Genomic DNA, 22,358 nt, shown 5'->3' with positions numbered 1-22,358 from the left:
TAAATTCACGAGAATGGATAAGAAAATAAAACCTAGCTATATACTCTTTGTATGAGCATACACCAAAATGTGAAAATACAAAAGAACTAAAAGTCAATATAAAATATACCAGGTTAACATAAAAAATAGAAAATAAATTAATAATACAAAAAATGGCATGCAAATATTTCAAAAGAGTATCCTACTGCAAGCAATTTCTCTGAGCCAAATAAGCAGTTTAACTGAATCTTTTTTTTTTTGGGAGAGGCTTTTTGCTATAGGGTGTATGTGCTTGCCAGAAACACAGAGAAAGACATGGGGACCAGCAGGTGGCGTGGTGGTTAAGGTGCTGGACACTCCCACGTGGCTGACTACGGTTCAAGTCCCAGACCTGGTGGCTTGCTTTCTCACTTTCCCTCTCTCTCTGTCTCTGGTCAAATTAAAATATATGAATGAATAAATTAAAAAACTGAATAAATAATTCTAAAAAAAAAAAAAAAAAAAAGAAAGAAAGAAAGAAACACAGAGAAAGACAGAGAGACAGAAAGCAAGAAATCACCCCAGGGGGGATGGCCACACTGCAATCCCTTCTCCTCCATTCTCTTCTGGGGATCTTGGGCACAAACGCACATGTGCCTGGCATGAGTTTAAGCCACCAGGTCTGGGACTTGAACCGCGGCCAACTACATTGGAGTCCAGTGACAAAGCCATTATGCTAACTGCTGGTCCCGTTTAACTGAATCTTAAATTCATTCCACCTCATTCAATTCTGCTCAGGGCTTGAGCTTAGTGATGTCATTTAGAAGTCTGGTTCTTTTTTCTGACACGTGTTGATTTTGTAAGCAGCTAGTAATGACTGCATAGGCAAGCCAGTGAAGACAGTGTTTAAGCAGGAAAGGCCTAATACAAGAGCCACATAGTATAGTAACAGAATCTTGAAAGGCTGATAACTGTTTAGAGTATGGTTGCTCAAAAAATCATAAACCCATTGTACATACTCTTACTCACACCTTATTTCTTAACTTTACCCACCAGCCTATAAAGATCCATTTTCTCAAAAGCTCTGCAGTAATCTAGATACTGCCAATAATTTCTATCGGGTAATAAGTGGGCACACACACATGTTCAGAGGTATACACAAGTATATAAAATTATAATAATACTGTACCTCATAAGTAGTTCCATAATGGCACGTGAATTGGCACTGTCTGTTGGTTTCTGCATCTTGCTCAACATTGGTATAAAATATGACACCATCCCCAGAGCAGGACACGATCTGCTTATCATTTGTGCATGGTAAGAATTTTGCACTGAATATATTTGCTCGGTGCCCAGAACGAATTGTTGTCAAAACCTAAAATACACAGAAATAGATTCATGTTAATTTATTATTTACTAGGAAAAAACATTCACACTTGATGCAAACTGGCCAGTAATAAATTGTCATTAACAGTCTCATGTCACTGAAAGGTTATTATTTGATTGCAAACTACTATAATTTTTACAAAATCAGAATCTTACATATTTTCTTTTGGCTTCCTCTGAGATATGAAGATCAAGTATCATCAACTGGAATAGATCATGAAAATTAAATATACATATTTACAGCTATTTGTTTTATCTGACTCACTTAAAAATCTCAGTAAATAAGAAAGGACTATTTCAATTGATTTTTTTTTTTAAAAGAGATTTTTGCTAAAGGGCACATGCAATGACAGAGGGAGAAAGGAGAAATCACACCCCCCAGGAGGGATGGCCACACTGCAATCCCTTCCCCATTCGGGATCTTGGGCAGGCATGCATGCATGCCTGGTGTGGGTTTTAAGTCGTTGGCTCTAGGACTCGAACCACAGTAGACCATGTGGAAATCCAGTGACACAACCATTACACCATCTGCTGATCCCTTGACTGACTTTTGAAAGTGACTGTACAGTAGATGATTATGTTACTTTTTTTCAGGTTTACGAAACAAAAATAAGTGAACCAGCAGATGGCATAATGATTGTGTCACTGAACTCCCATGTAGCCAACCGCGGTTCGAATCCTGGACCCAGTAGCTTAAACTCACGCCGGGCACATGTGCATGTGTGCCCAAGATCCCTAGAGGAGAATGGAGAAGGGATTGCGGCGTGGTCATCACCTCCGGGGGGTGATTTCTCGCTTTCTGCCTCTCTGTCTCTCTCTGTCTTTCTGGTGAGCGCACGTGCCCTATAGCAAAAACCTCTCCAAAAAAGAAAAATAAAAAGAAACAAAAATAAATGGGATTTAAGTGACTCATAAAAATCAAAGTAAAGAATGGTACAGATGATACTGCAGGAGTCCTAACAACCAACTTCTCATTTGAAAGACCAGAAGTACTGTGACAGAAATAAAGTTTAAAATGAACATTTTAATATCTGTAACACGGTTAGATAAAAGACGAAATCTCCAAGTGGTGCTAAACATCTTTCTCATCCCGATATAGCACGTGGAGGAGAGGGAGACAGAAGCAGCCTCCACAGGGCCTGTCCACACCGTGGCCCTCCTCCAGTGCCCCGGTGCGTCAGGTCTTGGGTACTCATGCACGCCCAATGAGTTTCAGGCTGACCGAGTTGGGGGTTTGAACTGCAGCTGTTGTACCGGACCAGGTTTCTCTTGATGACCATGTCACTGCTATGCCATCAAGCCAGTCCCTTTTTTAAAAAATAAAAAATGGGCCAAAGACCTGAACAGTTACAAACAGATATATGAATGGCCTTAAAAATATGAAAAAAAATATTCAGCTTTATTCATAAGGAGAATGGGTGTTAAAATCATCCAGAGAGATCAATTCTCACTTAGCAGACTGGCAACAATGCAAAAGCTGACAACAGACCAGTCACTGAGTTCATGGAGACAGGCCCTTCGAGGAACTCTGGTATCTTACAAAACTACATACATATTTACCCTTGGGCCAGCCAAGTCCACTTCTAGGAATCAACCCTGAAGATACATTCTAACAAGCAAACAAAAAGTATGTACAAGGTTAGTTACCACAAGCACCTGTAACAGCAACACACGGCAGACTGGCTGACTAGTTACAGCATACCCTTACGGTGGCCATACGAGGGAGTGTGAAGGGAGCAGGGAAAATACTAGAAACACAGGGATACCAAAACACAGACACAAGTTGGCTTGGAGTGTCCTGTGGAATAAATCCGGGACAATTCAAGTATCAAAAAGAATAATATTAGTAACAGAGTATAATACACTGAATAAAAACAAAAATCTGTAAACCCATCGTAATAATTTTCTTCAAAAGTAGTGGGAACAAAGGAAATCTTTTTACAGGACTATACATAAATGTAGAAAGAATGACAGTTAAAAAACCACTTTTGGGGGCCAGCAGATGTCATAGCACTCATGTTACTGGACTCTCACATAGCTGACTACAGTTCGAGTCCTGGACCCGATGGCTTAAAAATCACGCCAGGCTGATGGCTTATTAGTTAAAAAGGCGACCCCACGGAGGGGTCAAACGTAACGTTACCAGTGGGAACACACTGACACCATATAATACAAAATCCTCTGTGGGAAATTCTGACCAAAAATGTTTAATATGAATCTACCCATGAAGAAACAGTAAGGCAAATCCAAACTGACAGATGCTATGAAACAACTTACTTGACATGTCAGTGTCAATGGGGAGCCTTTAGACAAGACCGATCCCACGCTCTCTGACCCTGGTAGGTATCTTCGGATGGTTTCCTAATGGCTAACCATACAGTCATTGGTGTCGTGATGGGCCTTTGGCTGTGGCTTTACTGCAGTCACGTTCAGCAGACTGCACTGATTTACCCGCAGTACATGGACAGCTTCAGAAACAGAAGCAGGACCCTCACTGCTTCACCAGTCACTCATACACTGGAGAGGATTCCTTTGTTTTACTGACTGAGAGTTAGTGAGTGAAAAGCTGGAGCCCCTTCCTGCAGAATAGACTTTATTTCAGATACTCCAAACTTACTCCCCCTCAGTCTTCTTCTTCTCAATGGCATCAGTTTCCACCCCCAGTGACCAAATTAAAAAGGACTCATCCTTCAATTATCATTCTCCAATCTACTCTATGAAATCCACCAGCAAAGCCAAGCCAAATACACCCCAAGTTACTTCTCACCACCTCCAATGGTTTTTTTTTTTTTAATTGCCAGAGGATGCATATGCTCAACTGAGAGTGATAGAGACAAACAGAAAGGGAGAGAGTGCCCCCAGTGGGAGTGGTCATCCCTCAGTCCTCTATTTCTCCATCTTGTTGGGATTTGGGGCATGGACACACATACCCAGTGTATTCAAACCACCGGGGCCTGGATTTGAACTACAGTCAGGCATGTGAAATCTGACTCCTTTAAACACTAGGCTATGGGACTATCTGTGTTTTCTTTCTTTAAGCCATGGTTCCCCTCTCTAAATTGCTTCAATGGCTTCCTATCTTTTGATTCCAATTTTGTTCAAGTTCTACTCGCCAAATAGAAGATGGAACCATCTTTTCAAAGTCAACTTTTAGGGGCCAGCAGATGGTGTGGCGGTTAAGGTGCTAGACTCTCACAAAGCTGATCAAGGTTTGAGTCCCAGACCTGGCTTTCTCACTTTCTCTCTCTCTCTCTGGTGAGCACACATGCTTTTTCTCTCTCTCTCACTCTCTCCCTCTCTGGTAAGCACACATGCCCTACAGTTAAAATTTAAAAAATAATAATAAATAAAATTAAATGATTCTTTAAAAAGTCAACTTTTACAAATGTAAAATAAATCTTACCACCTGCATGTTTAAAACCTTCCAGTGACTGACCAGTTCAACTACATTAAAATGTAAATGCCTTAATACACCCATGCCATTTGCGCTCTCTTCCTCAGTCAGCACTCAGCCAGGAGAAAGCCATGCTAAATTTGAGGACCAAGAAGTGAAGCCCATCAGTGAGAAGCCGGTTTCTCTCAGGCTCTCCTAGAGCTGGAGAAGAACACGGGCCTCAGGGCTCAGCTCGGGAGCTAAATGAACAGCAGCAGAGGAGCCTGGAGCTGTGGTCCTAGGTAAAGCTCTCATAACCCTGTTCCCATCCCGCATCCCAAGTCTGTCCAGAAAAGCCAAGCTAAGCTAGTACAAGAACCGGAGAAAAAGTTTAAAGTGGAGACAATGTTGTCTTTGCTGCTCAGAGAATTCTTCCTAAGCCAACTCAAAAAAGCTGTGCAATAAAATTAGCCAACAGGTCCCAGGAGCTGCTTCAGATAGTCATGCACAAGGCAACCCCTACAGACTCATTTCCTAAGTGGGATAAGGGCCAGCTCACAGAGGTTCCCCGGACAATGAGGCTGAATAATTTTCTGGTGTCTGTAAGATGCTTACAGGCAAAAATGTACATTTTGAATTCCAAGAATTTTGGTTATGAATGCAAATGCATAGAACATCATTAGGTAGGTAGGGTAAGATAGAGAGGCAGGAATGAAGAACAGGGGGAAGGAAAAGGGAGGGCAAAACCCAGCCCTATCACCTGCCATCAGCCTAACATTCTTGTTTTCTTTTTTCTTTTCTTTTTTTCTTTCTTTTTGAGAGGTTTTTGCTATAGGCCATGTGCGCTCACCAGAAAGACACAGAGAGACAGAGAGAGAAAAAGTGAGAAATCTCCCCCTAGGGGGGATGGCCACACTGCAATCCCTTCTCCTCCATTCTCCTCTTGGGATCTCGGGCACACACGCACATGTGCCTGACATAAGTTTAAGCCACGGAGTCCAGGACTCGAACCACAGTCAACTACATAGGAGTCCAGTGACAGCTATTACGCCATTTCCTGGTCCTCATCAGCCTACCATTTTAACTTAACTTTCTACCACTCTCTTCCTACTTTATGAACAGATCATTGTTAGAAGAATGAGTACTCGTGCTGTACCTAGTAATTTCAATGAAGGATGAAGTTGTTCTTGTAACTGTTCTCTTAATCTGCACAGCCAATATGAGTACTGCATGCTACTGAAGGTAAACAGCAGCAGGGTTGATAAATACACACACAGGAGCAGTATGTGATTTTTGAGGGCTAGACTTATTTTATAAGTTGTGCTTTCCTTGGACAATACGTGATAATACTTATTTTAAAAACACCTAAGGATTAATATCTAGGTGAAGTTGGCAGAGCGACTTAACCCGATGTGAAAATGGCACGGGTAAGCAGTGGTTACTAAACGCGAGGTGGTCTAGCTGTGACTGAATCCGCCACTCTGCTGATCACTAGGCTATTTAGGCTGAACAGGGTCATGCAGGTGACTACTTCCTCCTCAATCCTCCCCGAACCTGAAGCTTGGCTCAAGAGTATACAGACAGCAGAGTGATTTCTCAATTCCTCTCCAAATGTGACTCACATCTCTGTCTAGGTATCAAATACATAAATCTGTACTTTTCTTTTACTAAGATTTATTGGGCACCAATAGCACAACAGGCAAATAAATAATTTGCTAAATACTGAAGATACAAAAGGAAAAAACAAAAAGTAGTCATTGTCTCAAAGAAGCTATTGTCTAAGCACAATAAGCAAAAAAAAAAAAAAAGAAAGAAAAGAAAAAAAAGGCAATGTAATAAAAGCTATCTATGAAGTACAAAAAAATATAGAGGAAAGAGTTACTATACATATCTTAGGAAGCTAGAAAAGCATCAAAGAAAAGAAATGCAACTTCAAAGACTGTTTTTAAATATGTCAAGTAGAGGGGCCAGCAGGTGAAACAGTGGTTAAGGCACTGAACTCTCACATGGCTGAAAGTGGTTCAAGTCCAAGATATGGCAGCTTGAAAATCGCACTGGGCACATATGCATCCGTGCCCAAAATCCCAGGAGGAGAAGAGATTACGGCATGGCCTTCCCCACTCAGGTGATTTCTCACTTTCTATCCCACTGTCTCTGTCTCTTTGATGAGCACACATGCCCCATAGCAAAAACCTTTAAAAAAACCAAATTTGTCAAGTAGATAGAATGTACATGGGAAAGCAGGAGAGCTTCCCATAAAGAAAGAAGAGTACAAAGCACACAGTAAAGAAAACGTTTTATGCTCCGAGAAATACAAGTATCTGGTTGAAGCCGTATCAAGAAAAGTTGTGTGTATACAGATGGGATTTCTTCCATAGATGATGTTGCAAAGTTATCTGAGGTTGAACTTCTCTTTCATCTAATCTCTGAGGGAGGGGACCAAGAGATGGCATAATGGTTACATCACTGGACTCCCACATAGTTGACCACGGTTTGAGCCCCAGATCCAGCAACTTAAAACTCACAACAGGCATGTATGTATGTGTGCCCAAAATCCCAAGAAGAGAATGGAGGAGAAGGGACTGTGGGGTGGCCATGCCCCCTGCAGGGTGACTTCTCGCTTTTTGTCTCTCTGTCTCTGTCTCTCTGGCAAGAACACGTGCCCTATAGCAAAAATCTCTCTTAAAAAACAAAACAAGTAACTCTGAAGGAGTAGTCCTTGAAGGCCCAGAGTATTGTGGAGAGTCTCTATGATACATACAATTAAAATACAATCACATTAATGAGGAATATCACTAGTTGTGTGTGTGTGTTTGTGTATGTGTGTGTCAGAGGGTGGGTATGCTCATCAGACACAAAAAGAGAGAAAAAGAGAGAGTGAAAGGGAACAGAAAAAAGTATTTCCAATGGAGAATGGTGATGCCATAATCCACTTTCCATTTTTCCCTCCTATTGGGATTTTGGGCATGCACACACATACACATAATGGTTTTCAAGCTCCTGTGTCTAGGACTCAAACTGTGAGGTCAGCCATGTGGGATCTAACTCCTGTAACCATTCCCCACTATTTTAAATCTATAAAAGAATAAGTGTTTCAAAACTTCCATCTGCAATCAATTAAATTTCTCTAGAACTCTCAGTATATAAAAATAAAGCTGTAGTATGAGAACAGGTAATATTTGAGTCATGATTTAAAAAGTTATTTTTCTATTTAATGAATCATCGGTGTTTTAAAATAAAACTTCGTATATCATTCCAAATTTGGATCTATTAAAACTATGTAAAAATAAAAGATAAAGTGTTGTTATAATTACAATCTTTAAAAGCATGATTAATCATATCTCAAGCTGGTATGAAGACCGATCACTTTTTAAACACACATCTTCTACTGGAAACCATGCCTCAAAGTGAATGTCACTTTTTTTTTTTTTTTTACTTTGAGAGAGATTTTTGCTATAGGGCCGGTGCACCTACAAATGAGACAGAGAATCATAAAGCGAGAAACCACTCCCCAGAGGGAATGGCCACACCACAATCCCTCCTCCGTTCTCCTATTGAGATTTTGGGCATGCACGTGCATGCACCCTGCATGAGTTTTAAGCTGCAGGGTCTGAGATTTGAACTGTTGTTATCTACGGGAGAGTCCAGCAACATAACCATTATGCCATCTGCTGGTCCCACGAATGTCACTTAAAAAATAAGTACATTACGGAAAAAGAAGACTTTTAAAAATCATTCCTTTGGTACCCCAATGAGTGCTTTTGTATATGGTAAGAGTTAAAATTCTAAAAGTGATCATCAAAAAGTGTTGTTCATCTACGACATTCTAAGAAATGCCTCTACTGTAAGGTGAAGGCTGCCCTAGACAAAGAAGACTGGAAAACATAAAGTTCTCCCTTTGCTAAGCCAGGGCAATTCAGTAAAACTAACACTGCAGTCAAGGTATGACCAGTCAATCAAGAATAGTTTCAATATGAACTTTTTAGACTAAAGGATAACATTAAGTATCTTAGTTGGTTAAATACGGACACACAGAATACATGAGCAATTTGTTTTGATTGCTATCCACCACATTAACACTGATACAGAAATAACTGTACACAGGGCCAGCAGGTGGCATGGTGGGTAAGGCACTGGATTCCTACATGGCTGACCACAGTTTGAGTCTTGGACCTGGTGTGTTTAAAATCATGCTGGGTGCATGTGCATGCATCCCCCAAACTCCAGGAAGAATACAGAGTAGAGACTGCAGTGTGGCCACCCCCTAGGAGGGATGGATGGGTGATTTCTCACGTTCCCTCTCTGTGAAGAGTGCACACGCAAAAACCTAGAGAAAAAAAATTGTGCGTTTCCCTCCACATTTGAGCTCAGAGACTGAGTCAACGAGAATAAAAATAATTTAATTATTACATCCTAATGAAAACTCAATCCAGTTCAGTTTATTGAATTGGATGTCATGAAGCTTTTCCCTAGAACCTAGCCACTGCCCATGAACAGATTCCAGTTTCTTAAATTAGTTGAGTTTACGTTAGATGCTGTCAGACTAAAAATAAATGATATAATCTTTACGATCCAGCTTTAAATAGTCAGCCAGGCTCATTCATACATCACTATATAACCTAAATAAATAAACAAAAAAATGTTAAAGATGAAGAGGAATAGAAATGTAAACTATTAATATTAGAAAAGAGTTTAGAGCTTAATTATGACTCACAAACCAAGTAGCTCCGGAAAGTTATGGTAGCAAACAAACCTATAGATCTGTATATACGAATTATAACATGCTAAGTCACGGAACCCTTCCTCATTCACAGACCCCAATATCAAGGAGTAAACCTCACACTGCAGCAGGACCAGGACAACTATGGTACTACTCCCTCTCAGCTGCAAATTCACCTTTCCCTTCTGCAGACCAGGCAATGGGGCTGTACCGTTTAAATAATCTGCTTTGCCAGTCGCCCTAGGTTTAAGCCTTGTCAGCAGAAGCCCTGGAAGGAGAACAGGAGAAAGGAGTGTGCATCCCGCAGCAGGCTCCCACAGCTGCAGACGCAGTGCTAGAGCTAGCCGGGGAGCACCTTCTCCAGGGCTTGGCTCCTGAAGAGACAGTGCAGCACCCCGCAGCTCCTACCCACCATCTCCCCACGTCCCGGGACACTGCGCAGCATCCCATGGCTGACTAGACACGCCCTACACAGCCCTCCCCAGTTCCCCACAGAAAGGGGCCCAGCGGGTCCCACTGGCATGGAACTGTAGAGACGTCTGTGCCATCCAGTGAGCTGTGGCACACCCCATTCAATGAAGTCTGGGTCTCGGTCCGGAGTGAACAGGGGCTCATTATACTGCTGCTTCTGCGTGTCTTAGAGTCCGCTTCGCTTTTTTGAGGCAAAGCCTTTCTTGCTCCAGTCTTCCATTTGGGGTAGTAATTTTTTAACTGCCAGAGGTCATGTGCCCTCAGCAGAGAGAAGGGAGGGAAAGCAAGCCCCAGTGGGGTGTGGTCGTGCCCTTTCCTCCGTCTGTCCATCCCACAGGTTTGGGGTACACCTGTACCTGCACCTGGCGTGTTCTTCAAGCTGGCAGGGACGAGATCTGCACCACGTTGGGCTGTGTGGGACCGTTAAGTACACAGTGCTTAACCACTGCACCAAGCGGTTAGCCCTTAGGTAGTAACTCTTCACATTAAACGTTCTCTGCTGAAATTACTGTATGTGTCGGGGGCTGGCAGGTGGCATGGTGGTTAAGGGCACCGGACTCCCATATGGCCAACTGCAGTTCAAGTCCTGGACCTGGTAGCTTTCTTTCTCTTTCTCTCTCATTCTGTCCCTCTCTGGTCAAATTAAAATAAGTAAGTAAAGTTAAATAAAATAATTCTTATAAAAGCAATTATTATGTATGCTCCTCCTAACTGGACCCTGACTGATAAAACCACCAACATAGAGCTGCTGTTACCACTAGTAAAAAAAAGAAAGTTCTCTTAAAATACAATTTATTATTGTATTATTGTAATGTTGTAATACAAAATTATTATTAAAATAATGAGTGTTTTAAAACTTAAGATCTAGAAAATTTAAGAAAATTAAGAATAAAAATCCATCCTTAAGTTGGGACGCAGCCAGAAAACGTACACATTCCATCCCTAACCGGAACTTCACATGACCCTGAAAGTTTCAGACCTTACAAACTTCAAAATGACTAACTGGTCATAGCTGTAAGACAAAAAGGGCTCCCTCTGCAAACTGGCAGATCAAGTGTAAAGCACATTGCGTACTTCTTTCTCTACTGGAATCAGTCAAAGCTGTTCACAGTTTCGTCATTCAGTAGCTAAATTTCCTTGCAGTCATTTGTGTAAACTGAATACTGTGTAGCTATAATAAAGACTGTTATTTGAAGCAGTGTTAAAGTTACCTGAGAGAAGCTACATTTCAAATCTCTAGATAGTAAAATGAAACAATGGTCAAGCTTGGCAATTTTACATGAAATAAAATGATGCTTTAAAAGTCATTTTATTTCATTTTATTTATTATCATTTTTTAAAAAATTGACGAGAGACAAAGTAAGAAAGCAAGCCGCCAGGTTCGGGACTTGAACCACAGTCAACCATGTGGAGAGTCCAGCACCCTAATCACCATGCCACCTACTGGTCCTTGATAAATGAATTTTTTTATTATTTATTTTCAATTTTATTTATTCATTCATTTATTTTAATTTGACGAGAGAGAGAGAGAGAAAGAGAGAGAAAGTGAGAAAGCAAGCCACCAGGTCCGGGACTCGAGCCGTAGTCGACCATGTGGGAGTGTCCAGAGCCTTAACCACCATGCTACCTGCTGGTCCTGATAAATGACTTTCTTTTTTTGGAGAGGTTTTCACTATAGGGGACGTGCGCTCGCCAGACAGACTGAGAGAGACCGAGAGACAGAAAGTGAGAAATCACCCCCCAGAGGGGATGGCTATGCTGCAATCCCTTCTCCTCCAATCTCCTCTCGGGTCTTGGGCACACACGCACACGTGCCCGACGTGAGTTTTAAGCCACCGGGTCTGGGACGTGAACTGTGGTCAACTACGTGGGAGTCCAGCGACATAGCCATTACGCTAACTGCTGGTCCCATGACTTTTTTTGTTTTTTTTTCTTAAGAGAGATTGTGTATAGGGCGCGTGCCCTCGCAGAACAGACAGAGAGAAAGTGAGAAATCACCCCCCCCCCCGGGGGGAAGGGGAAGGCCACTTCGCAATCCCTTCTCCATTCTCCTCTCAGGATCTTGGACACCCACGCGCACATGCCTGGTTTGAGTTTTAAGCCACTAAGTCCAGGACTCAAACCGTGGTCGACTACGTGGGAGTCCAGTGATGTAATAACCATTACACAAAGTTCTGGTCCCAAATAAACGACTTTTTTAAATGTCAAGAAAATACACTAAGGTCACACATAAACGTCGTCGGGTCTTGGTCCGGAGTTTATACATACATGTGCTTTTTCTGCAATCTCTATAAACAAAGCCAGAGCATTTTATAAAGAAATTGTTCTAAGCATATGAAAATGCTTTTTCCTATGACTGGTCCCACTGACTCTAAGTTTTGTTTGTTTTCTTAATTTGCTAGAGGGCATGTGTGGTCACCAGAGAGAAACAGACACAAGGAGAGAGAGAAAGCTCTCCCAATGGGACATGTCAAGCTACAACCCTCCCACCCCCATCCTGTTGGGGTCTCGGGCATGCACGCAGGCACAGACATCCATCCGCATGTCTTCCAAGCCACCTGGACCAGAATGTGAACGGTGTGGTAGACCATGTGGGATCTGACCCCCCAGCCATCAGCCACAGAGCCAGGCAGACACTAAGAACTGTGTAACTGGACACTTTGCCCTCAGTAACTAGGGATTTGAAAACTGAATAAAGCAAATTGTTGGGAAACTCAACTGGGGGCAAACTTGCTCCTTTTTCTCCAGCTAGAGCTGACTACTTCCAATTTCCTGGAATACTTCTACCACGTCCAAGCCTAGCCTGCATCCAAAGTGTAGATACTATTTACATATTTTTCACCAACAAGAACCAGATACTTTCAGAACTCACACAACAAAGACCAAAGTCAGGTGGGCAGGGAGCCCACTGCGACTGCAGATTATGGATACACATCATCGTCCCCACGTAAAGCCTGGTGCAGAATAGCAGCTTAAGAAAATATGACAACAGAGCTTTTAGGGGGGGAGAAAAATAAGGACAGAATCACAAATGTTCCAAATAAGTCTACAGAACCACCCAAAAGCCATACCTCTGTTGGCATACAAGATTCCAGGCCATAAGGAGCAATTCTGATACTCACTGTATGTACAGTTCCTCTGAGGTGTGACACACCACACTTACTATAGGTTAAACAACAGTGTAATGAAAAGAATGACGGCCGGGACCAGCAGTTAGCGTAATGGCTATGTCGCTGGACTCCCATGTAGTCGACTGCGGTTCGCGTCCCGAACCTGGTAGCTTAAAACTCACGCCGGGCACGTGTGCATGCATGCCCAAGATCCCGAGAGGAGAACGGAGGAGAAGGGATTGCGGCATGGCCATCCCCCCTGGGGGTGATTTCTCGCTTTCTGTCTCTCTGTCTCTGTCTGGCGAGTGCATGCGCCCTATAGCAAAAAACTCTTAAAAAAAAAAAATGACGGCCTTCCACCACCTCTTACATTCCTACTATTTACCTCCACTGTGACGTCACAAGTCACCAAAGTATTCACCAGACAACTTTTCCAAGGACCTTGTATCAGTAAGATTCCCTCCATTGTAAGAGCTCACATTTTAAGGTCTGAAGAAACAGAGATGGTTGTCCATATTTCTTAGACTGTATGGCTTCCGAGTGAGACCTTCCTTACATCCAGGTTACAAGCAGATTCTGATGGCTCTCCCACATTCCTCACATTAAGGGACTATCAGAGAGTGGGGGTTGTTTCAAGTCTTTGCAGTAAATAGGCAGAACTGAAGGGTTTCCCACATTCCTTTTTTCTTTTCTTTTCTTTATTTTATTTTATTTTTTGAGAGGATTTTGCTATAGGGCGCATACACTTGCCAGAAAGACAGACAGAGACAGAGAGGCAGAAAGTGAGAAATTACCCCCCGCCCTGGGGTGGGGGAGGGAATGGCCATGCAGCAATCCCTTCTTCTCCATTCTCCTCTTGGGATCTTGGGTGCGCACACACATGTGCCCGGTGTGAGTTTCGGCCGCTGGGTCCGGGACTCAAATTGCAGTTGACTACATGGGAGTCCAGCGACAGAGCCACTATGCGAACTGCTGGTTCAAGGCTTTCCCACATTCTTGACAGTGGTTTTTTCTGCAGTGTGCACTTGGGTGTGACGATGCAAATGGACAGAAGCACCCAAGGCTTTCCCACACCCCTTGATGTAGGTGGCTTCTCTCCAGTGTGACGTTTTATATGCGAGCTAAGGCATGGAGGTGCATGGAGGTTTCCCCACACTCCTTACACTAACGAGGCTTCTCTCCAGCTGAGTTCTTACATGATTACTCAGGCATGAGTAAAAAGAAAAGGCCCTCCCCAAACCCATACATGTACAAGGCTTTAGTCCAGCATGAATTCAAAAGTGACTACCACGCATGAGGACCTAGTAAAGGATTTTCCACATATCTTACATTCAAAGGGCTTCTTCCCAACGTGAGTTCGTAAGCCATCAGGAAGCAGATAAAGCCAATGTGGTTTCCTACATTCTTTACATACATAGGGGCTTTTCTCCAGGCTGTATTTGGAAATATTTAGCAGACCTGTGCACCCAATGAAGGCTTTTCCACATTGTTTACTTCACAGGGTTTCTCCCCAGTAAGGATTACAGAATAGTTAGACGTTCTCACACTCGTGTTTTCGTAGGGTCTGTATACTGAACAGGTAAAAGCACAGCTACGCAAGCAGCTTCTGCTGGTACATCTTCCTCCACAGTGAGCTCTCCTATGTGTCTGAAGGAGGACAGCCCACACCAGAAGTGGGCTGACCCACAGTCACGGCATCCCAGCTCTGCCTTGCATGCGCATTCTCTGGAATACCACCAACTACTGAGGTCAGGCTGAAGGCTTCTCCACACAGATTCGAGGCACTGTTTCTTTCCACCAGAGGTTTTCTCACGCAGAGAAGGAAAGTCTTTTCCATACTTACTACACTCTTAAGGATCTCCTGCATTTTGAGTTTTTCATGTGTGTAAGGCATGAGAGTTCACCCACCATCTCCCCACACGGCTTACAGTGTTACCCAAGAAACAAGGCTGCTGCTTGATGCCCCAAAAGCCATCACTGAGGCACTGGGTCCTGAAGCAAGAAGGAGTTTTCATGCACAGCCAGCCATCAGGGAGACAGAGCCAGGGTTACCGCCCGCGTCCGTGGGGCCGTGTAACACAGCCATAGGTTGCCCCTCCACTGCAGCTTCCTGTCTTAAAAACCTCTTCTCTGTACAGTCTTCGACTTTTCTCTTTCCTCCAGTCAGGAAAACAAACTGGGTTTGAAAAGCTGACTTCCTACAGAGGCGAGGTTCTTGAAGTTCTCCAGTAACACATCTCTGCACAGGTTTCTCTGAATTTGATCCAATAAAATCCACGCCTCTTGGGTAAAGTTCACAGCCACGTGAGTGAAGGTCACCAAGTCCTGATAACTGGCCAGTCGGCCAGCCCCGGTACTTTTGCACACGAAGGTGGCCGGGGCCCCTAGAACCAACGTCTGTCTGGGAAAATCAATGGCTCCGATCCTGTAAGGCCAACAGTGAAATGTGCCTGAACACTGCTTTACTTGATCAAAGACCACTTCAGGGCAGCTTACAAATCAGGACGTGTCTGAATCTGCAGAGCAAATTCCTTCCTTCCTAAGGCAGTGTGTGCCTCACAGTAAGGGAGACCAGATGGCTGTTTGGTAAACTGGCCAGGGGCAGAAAGATGGTGGTGAATGCCCCTTGTCACTTCTGGTTCCAGCCTTTCGTCATCTGAGGGGCTCACGTGCACCGGCATCAGTTACGCTGGACTCTTCAGGCAGAGATTCGAGTCTCCTCTCACCGAGGTGCAGGTGGATCCTGGGGCCATCGGCAAGGGAGGTTTGGAGGCTCAAGGTCAAGGGAGGTTTGGAGACCCAAGGTCAAGGGGCCACGTGTGGCAGCTGCATGGCAACACGGCAAGGGGCAATGAGCTAGGCCTGGATCCACAGGTCCCTACTCTGGCCTCATTCCCTCCCATCCTTTTTTGTAGAGGCCCCAGTTTTGAAGCTCCATGAGGTCATACAGGCCTGTGTGCCAGAACCGCCAGGAGGGTCCACGGAACCAGTGTACATGGAGGGGTAAGCCAAGCCTCTCAAAGGAGGGCCCTCTGCAGCCCTTCAATGACTCCCTTCTAACTCCCAATAGATACACAATTTCAAAAATGCTCACAGCACTTTAGGGGACAAAAGGATGAAACTGAGAGTGTTACAGTTCTATGCAAAAACAGTCTAAAGACTGCACAATACAATCTCTAGCTTTACTTCTTCCCTAAAACATAAAATTAGTGGTGAAAATAAATATACTAAAATAATGTGCCACATGAAGAGAAGCCCATTTAGGTGAAAAGATTCGTATTTTTCACTGTGATCTATAAAACTTTAAAAATATAAAAACAAATACATTTTAAGACTTTCAACATTCCTCTTAAAATTCATTATTTTTTTTTTTAAGTTTTGCTAAGGAGCACATACACTCAATGGGCAGAGAGTGAGAGAAATAGAGAAATCGGCCCCAGGGAGGACGGCCACACCACAATCCCTTCTGTTCCATCTTCCTCTCGGGACTTGAGGTGCACATGCACATACACCCAAGCTGCTGGATCCAGGATTCAAACTACAAAGTTAGCAACGTAAGATCCAGTTGCTTTGACCACTATGCCACTGGCTGCCCCTCTTCTAAATGTTTAAAATTAATATAGCTGAATATGAATATTTACAAAGTGATGTTCTATACAGAATGTCATGATACACATATTTAACCAAGGATCACTGAGGCTTAAAACTCCAATTCTTGGGACCAACGGGTGGAATAGTGGTTAAGGTGCTGGACTCCTCTGTGGCCAACTGTGGTTCGAGTCCTGGACCTGGTGACTTGAAACTCATGCCAGGCACATGTATGTGCGTGCCCAAAATCCCAAGAGGAGAATGGAATAGAAGGGATTGCAATGTGGCCATCCCCACTGGGGGGTGGGGGTGGAGGAGTGATTTCTCAGTTTCTGTCTCTCTGTCTCTCCATGAGCACAAACACCCTACAGCAAAAATCTCTAAAAAAAAATAAACAAAAACCTCCAACTCTTTTCAAAAAACTTACAATCAAATTTAAATAAAGCATATTAGTTATTCTACTGTGAATGTTTACATCTCTAACCACTTTTAAGTACAAAAGAAAGTACCAATTTTGAAAGACCCCTGCTCACTAATAGGAAAAATTCAGTTACTCATAGTATGCTAGAAATGAATCACACAGAGGATAATTCATTTACTGAGAGAACTTTATGCTAAAGAAAAAATAAATCACATTATCTTTTTGTCCCCAGTGTTACTGAGATGATGTCACTTGTGGCAATTATTATACACCTGAAGCGTATTTGAATACTTTAACCCTAAGTAAGTTAAAGAACATTTTACCTTTCCCTAAGGAAACTAAGTTGCTACAGGTACTAACTTCTAAATTATACAGTTAACTTTAGTAAAATGAGAATATTCATTTACAAATGACCTCTTCATGACTATAATTTTTTCATTTCTATCTTGTTGATTTCCCCCCTCATTAAATAGAATTTTGAGCTACTTTACCTTTCTGCTGTAAGGGTCACTAATCACTAACTTGGTGTCATCCGAGCCGGATAAGATGTACTCCCCTGTGTCATTCCAACAGATCGTGTTGACCTAGGAGAGTGAGCAGAAGCGTGAGCGAGCTGGACACTTGATCACGGAAGGAAAGCTGTACTCTGACAAGGCTCTCCCTGTGGTAAACGCATTTCGGTTGACATATCGAAAACACCTATTTCCAGTTTCCAATTCCACATCCTGGCAACAAATAAAAGTTGGGCAGACGGCAAAGTCAACTCCTCTTGACTCCTTCGGAGAGGTGCGGATGGACACAGGACAGCCCACTGCCCCTAAGACTGAAGAGATCCACAGGGGACAAGGAGGTCTGTCCACTGGAGCAGGGGCATGGGAAACCTGCAGGAAACAGTGCCGGGCAGAGAACCTGGACTCAAAGTGACGAAACAGCCATGGCTCAGAAAGGACTAACCAGATTGTTGAACCTTCCCTGGGGACCTAGTCGCAGTCCGAGGGAGGCCTGGAGAGAGCACTCTTCTCTGAGGTTCAACTTTAGGGGCTCAACCAGGTTCTCAGTCAATTTCAGAGCACAACTCTTGTGCTTCCAGCAGGATAGGTAAGAAGGAACAACTGTAAAATACACCAGCATGGGGCCAACAGGTGGTATGGTAGTTAAGGTGCTGGGCTTCCTTCCTTGGCCAACCACGGTTCGAGTCCCAGACCTGGTGGCTTGAAACTCATGCTGGGTGCTTATACATGTGTACTTAAAATCCCTAGCAGAGACTGGAGAAGGGATTGTGGCATGGCCACCCGGCCACCCACCCACCTCATCCCCCCAGGGTGATTTCTCACTTTCTATCTCTTGAGCAAGCACACACACCTTATGGCAAAAATCTCTCTCTAGAAAATAGCAAATGGTAAAAGAAAAAAATTACCAAGTAAATTATTGATAGAGAGGATTTGGAACTGAATAAAAATAAAAATGCAACCTCTCTCAATGTATTAGCAGCAGCCAAATTTACCCTAGGGGTTTGGGGTACACACATGCACATGTGCCTGGCATGCTTTTCAAGCCTCTGGGTCTAGGACTTGAACTGTGCGGTTGGCCAGGTGTGACCCAGGCACCTTCACCACCTCCCCGCTGGCTGGCTCCATCTACCTCTTGTCTGTCTTGTCCCAATTTAAACTGTTGTCTTCTCTTGCCCGGATGGTCTAAGTGTCCTCTGGTTTCCTTTACCCCTTCGGTGCCTTCCCATAGCCCAAGACCCAGTGTGCCGGCACAGTGCAGGCCACGTGGCTCTGTGCTCCCAGGCTGCGAGGCAGCGTGCTGACGAAAGCAGGAGGGCCAGGAGACATCTCTGTGAGACAACCTTCCGGCCCGAGTGCTCTGGGCCAGTTGTCATCACCTCAGAGTCAGCAGACAAGTGAGACCTGGTAGTTACTGAAATTCAAAGTTTAATCACTTATTCTCAGTCAGATATTAGTCTTGTTACATTGGGATACTTTATTTCATTATAAAAAGTGATCTAAACAATGTACTTTTAAACTTTTTTTTTTTTTTTAAGAAACTGAGCTAAGACAGCCAACCTCTGAAGAGCACAGCCAAGGACATCAGTGGCCCTAGCCTGAAGGAGACTGTGACCCGGCGTTCTGGGGTCCTGTTTCTGAGAACACTGCTGGAGCTGATGACTGAAAACCTGAGCAGAAACAACAGCGGGGAGGAAATCAGGATGTGATCAGAGGCCCAGGTCTGAGCCCTGCGGAGCCTATTTAAAACTCAGGGAGAAGAAAATGTTTGTACTGCTATCCCTCAAGCTGTTTATCTTTTTCCTGTCCACATTTTTACAGAACTGTGATTACACTTTAAATACAATCCAGTGAATACTGTTTATTTTAAAAGTTAAAAAGTTTTGGGCCCAGCAGGTGGTGTGGTTGTTAAGGTCCTGGACTCCCACATGTCTGTCTGTCTGTCTGTCTGTCTCTCTCTGGTGAGCACATGCACCCTGTAGCAAATTAAAATAACAATAATAATGATAAATAAAGTTAAATAAATAATTTTTAAAAAATTAACAAGTTTTTATGGGAACCAGCAGTTAGCGTAATGGCTATGTCGCTGGACTCCCATGTAGTCGACCGCGGTTCGTGTCCCAGACCCAGTGGCTTAAAACTCACGCTGGGCGCATGTGTGTGCATGCCCAAGATCCCGAGAGGAGAATGGAGGAGAAGGGATTGCGGCGTGACCATCCCCCCGGGGAGTGATTTCTCACTTTCTGTCTCTATGTCTCTCTCTGTCTGTCTGGCGAGTATAGGCGCCCTATAGCAAAAAACCTCTCCCCCCAAAAATTAAGTCATAGAATGGCGTTCTGGTAACACAGTGTAAAAAATACCCACTGTTATAGGCTTACATATCGGGGTGAAATGATACACTAGCTGGGATTTGTTTTAAAATACTTCAGCCAGGAGAGAAAAAGAAAATGACATATAAAAGAAAATGTGGCAAAACCTTCACAATCGCCAAATGCAGGCAATAAGTATATGAAAAGTATGCTTTAAATTTTTACAACAAATGTGGGGCCGGCAGATGGCATGGTTATTAAGGCACTAGAACCCCACATGGCCCACCGTGGTCTGAGTCCTGGACCTGGAAGCTTGCTTTCCTACGTTCTCTTTCTCTCTGTCTCTCTCTAGCCAAATTAAACAAATGATGGCGATGATAATAAGTGAAATAAAATAATTGTCTAACCAAAAAAATGTTTTATAGCAAAGCTTACAAAGGGCTCTGTTTCAGACCTGTTAGGTCTGGGCCCTATCAGACATGTGACTGGAAGTGCTCCTGAGAGAACAGACACACAAGCGTGCTCTGGACGGGGGCGTCAGATGCTGGTGAGTGGGCCAAGGTCACTCAGAGCTGGAGGGCAGAGAGCACGGGCGGTGCCAGGAGAGAGTCTTCGCCACCAAGTCTGAAGGTCAAGACTCGGCCAGGAAGACGAAGACCCAGTGAGCCAACACAGGAAGAATCAGAAAGTGTGGAATTCGCAGGAACCGACAAAATAAGTGATTTCAGAAAAAGAGCGTGTGCACAGTGAACGTCAGAGCTTCTGAGTCACCAGGTGTGGCGATATGCGGTCACTAGTGACCTTGCAAAGGCCGTTTCAGTAGAGTGAATGAGGTGGAAGCCTTCTGATAATATGAGAAGACTCATCTGCACCTTAAAAACTTGAAATACTTTTCTAAATACAACATATACCTTTATGTTTTAATGCAAAACTCTCCCATTTTATTAGTCACAACCCCTTCAGGGACGATTGGGGCATTTCATCAAACATCCAAACACCCAGAGGAGAATTAACTATTACTTACACAGCCATCGTGCACATTTAGGGTTGCTTCAAGTTTTAATCTTTGGATAAATTCTCTTCTACCTGTTTAAAAAAAAAGAATTAAATAAGTTATACAATTTACTGCTGAGAAAAACACGACAGCGAAGTTAAGAGCCTGAGACCTGCCAAAATGAGGTCAGCTCCACTTTTATAAGCTGAGTGCCAGAGGGCAAGGCCAGCTGCTCCCCCCTCCCGGTCTCCTCCTCAGAAGATCTCTCGCGGCTAGTGGTTGTCCTAAGGACTAAACTTTTCAGGGGCAGCAAGAGCGTGGCAGTGTCTGGGCCACAGTAAACACACAGGCATTTCTTCACTCACCCATTCCTTCAGCAAATGTTTACTGAGTACCAGCTCGGGTCCAAGTAATGACCTAGGTGCTTTAGAAATACCGTGGTAAAATAACAGAGATCTTTGCCCTTTCTTCAGGGGAGAGAGGCAATAAACAGTATGTCAGGTGGGGAAAGTGCTGTGTGAGAAAACGAAGAAGGGAAGGGGACAAGTCAAAGAGGGCTGGCCGTGCGACATAGGCTCTCCATTTTAGACAGGGCAGCAGACAGTGCGAGTGCGGCACGGCATCTCTCAGTCTCAGAATGGCACTGTTAGAGAAAGAGACGTGGAAGCAAAGAAAAAGTGCAGCCGACCAGGCCGTGCAGTGTAGTTTAGAATGTTCCAAAAACAGCACAAGTTCCTTTTTTGAAAAAGAGAATGTCTCCTTTTAAGAAATGAATCATCTTTATAAAGATAGACCTAAAAGCATTCAGTAGCTACAATGAAAGGAAGTGAAATTTATTTATTTATTTATTTAGTAAAGCCGGGCCACTTTAATGTTTTTGTACAATTTAATAAATAATCTTTGGATGACTGCAGACATGTAAGACCGGCTATATTCAGAAACATCACAGTCATGGTGGTTTTCCAGATGGTGTATCATCTTCAAAATTACAAGGAGTTATTTGTATGCAACTGCTCTCAAACCAGTAAGACAGCATCTATGCATCCATCATTTTCAGGGCTGTTGGTAACTTGGGCATACCTCCCCCAAATAACCCTGCCTCCTTGTGTCACAAGGCCCAGCTCGCTCACGTTCACTCAGTGACAGGACCTTTGGTGCACAGATGTAGTAGTGGGGATGAGGGGTTCTTCTTTATACCTAGTGCTGGCAGGCAAAAGTGGCTTTCAGTTCAGGATATGTTACACGGGCCTTCTTGAAACGTGGGCCCACTGGCCTACTGAGTCTTTCATAGTTAGGTGGTTTTCTAGTAAAGCCACCTCCAACAAAGCAAACTTCTGTAACCATCCTCTTCCATGCCTTCTTCTTTCTCTTCCCCATTCGAGTAACTTTTAAAACTTGTTTCTCCCTGGGCTCGAACTTTGGGTGGAGAGACTTCCCATTTTCCCGCTTTCTCTTTCCGTTTTTGTTTCATCATACTGGAAAGTACTTCGGCTTGGGATTGTCCTCTGTCCAACAGACA

The 22,358-nt window shown here is 43.6% G+C and overlaps 1 protein-coding gene across 6 annotated transcripts in view; it reads right to left on the bottom strand.

Annotated features, from left to right (window-relative positions):
* DCAF6 (DDB1 and CUL4 associated factor 6) overlaps positions 1-20,927 on the bottom strand; it is a 136,067-nt gene extending 115,140 nt beyond the window's left edge. For 4 of the 6 annotated variants that reach the window (XM_027771257.1, XM_027771258.1, XM_027771259.1 and 1 more), the window contains exons 1-3: positions 20,870-20,927; positions 17,519-17,611; positions 1,148-1,333 (exon numbers count right to left, since the gene is read on the bottom strand). The gene's annotated coding sequence lies outside the window, so the exon portion shown is untranslated. Of the gene's footprint in view, positions 1-1,147; positions 1,334-17,518; positions 17,612-20,869 lie in introns of those variants that run through there. The other 2 variants (XM_027771255.1, XM_027771256.1) reach the window with 1 other exon arrangement.
* Between the last annotated feature and the right edge of the window lie 1,431 nt (positions 20,928-22,358).

The sequence above is a fragment of the Tupaia chinensis genome, unplaced genomic scaffold (genome assembly GCF_000334495.1).
Source record: "Tupaia chinensis unplaced genomic scaffold, TupChi_1.0 Scaffold000198_1, whole genome shotgun sequence".
Taxonomy (NCBI): Eukaryota; Metazoa; Chordata; class Mammalia; order Scandentia; family Tupaiidae; genus Tupaia; species Tupaia belangeri.
Note: the sequence above shows the minus strand (reverse complement) of the source record. Positions and strands in the feature narration are given on the sequence as shown.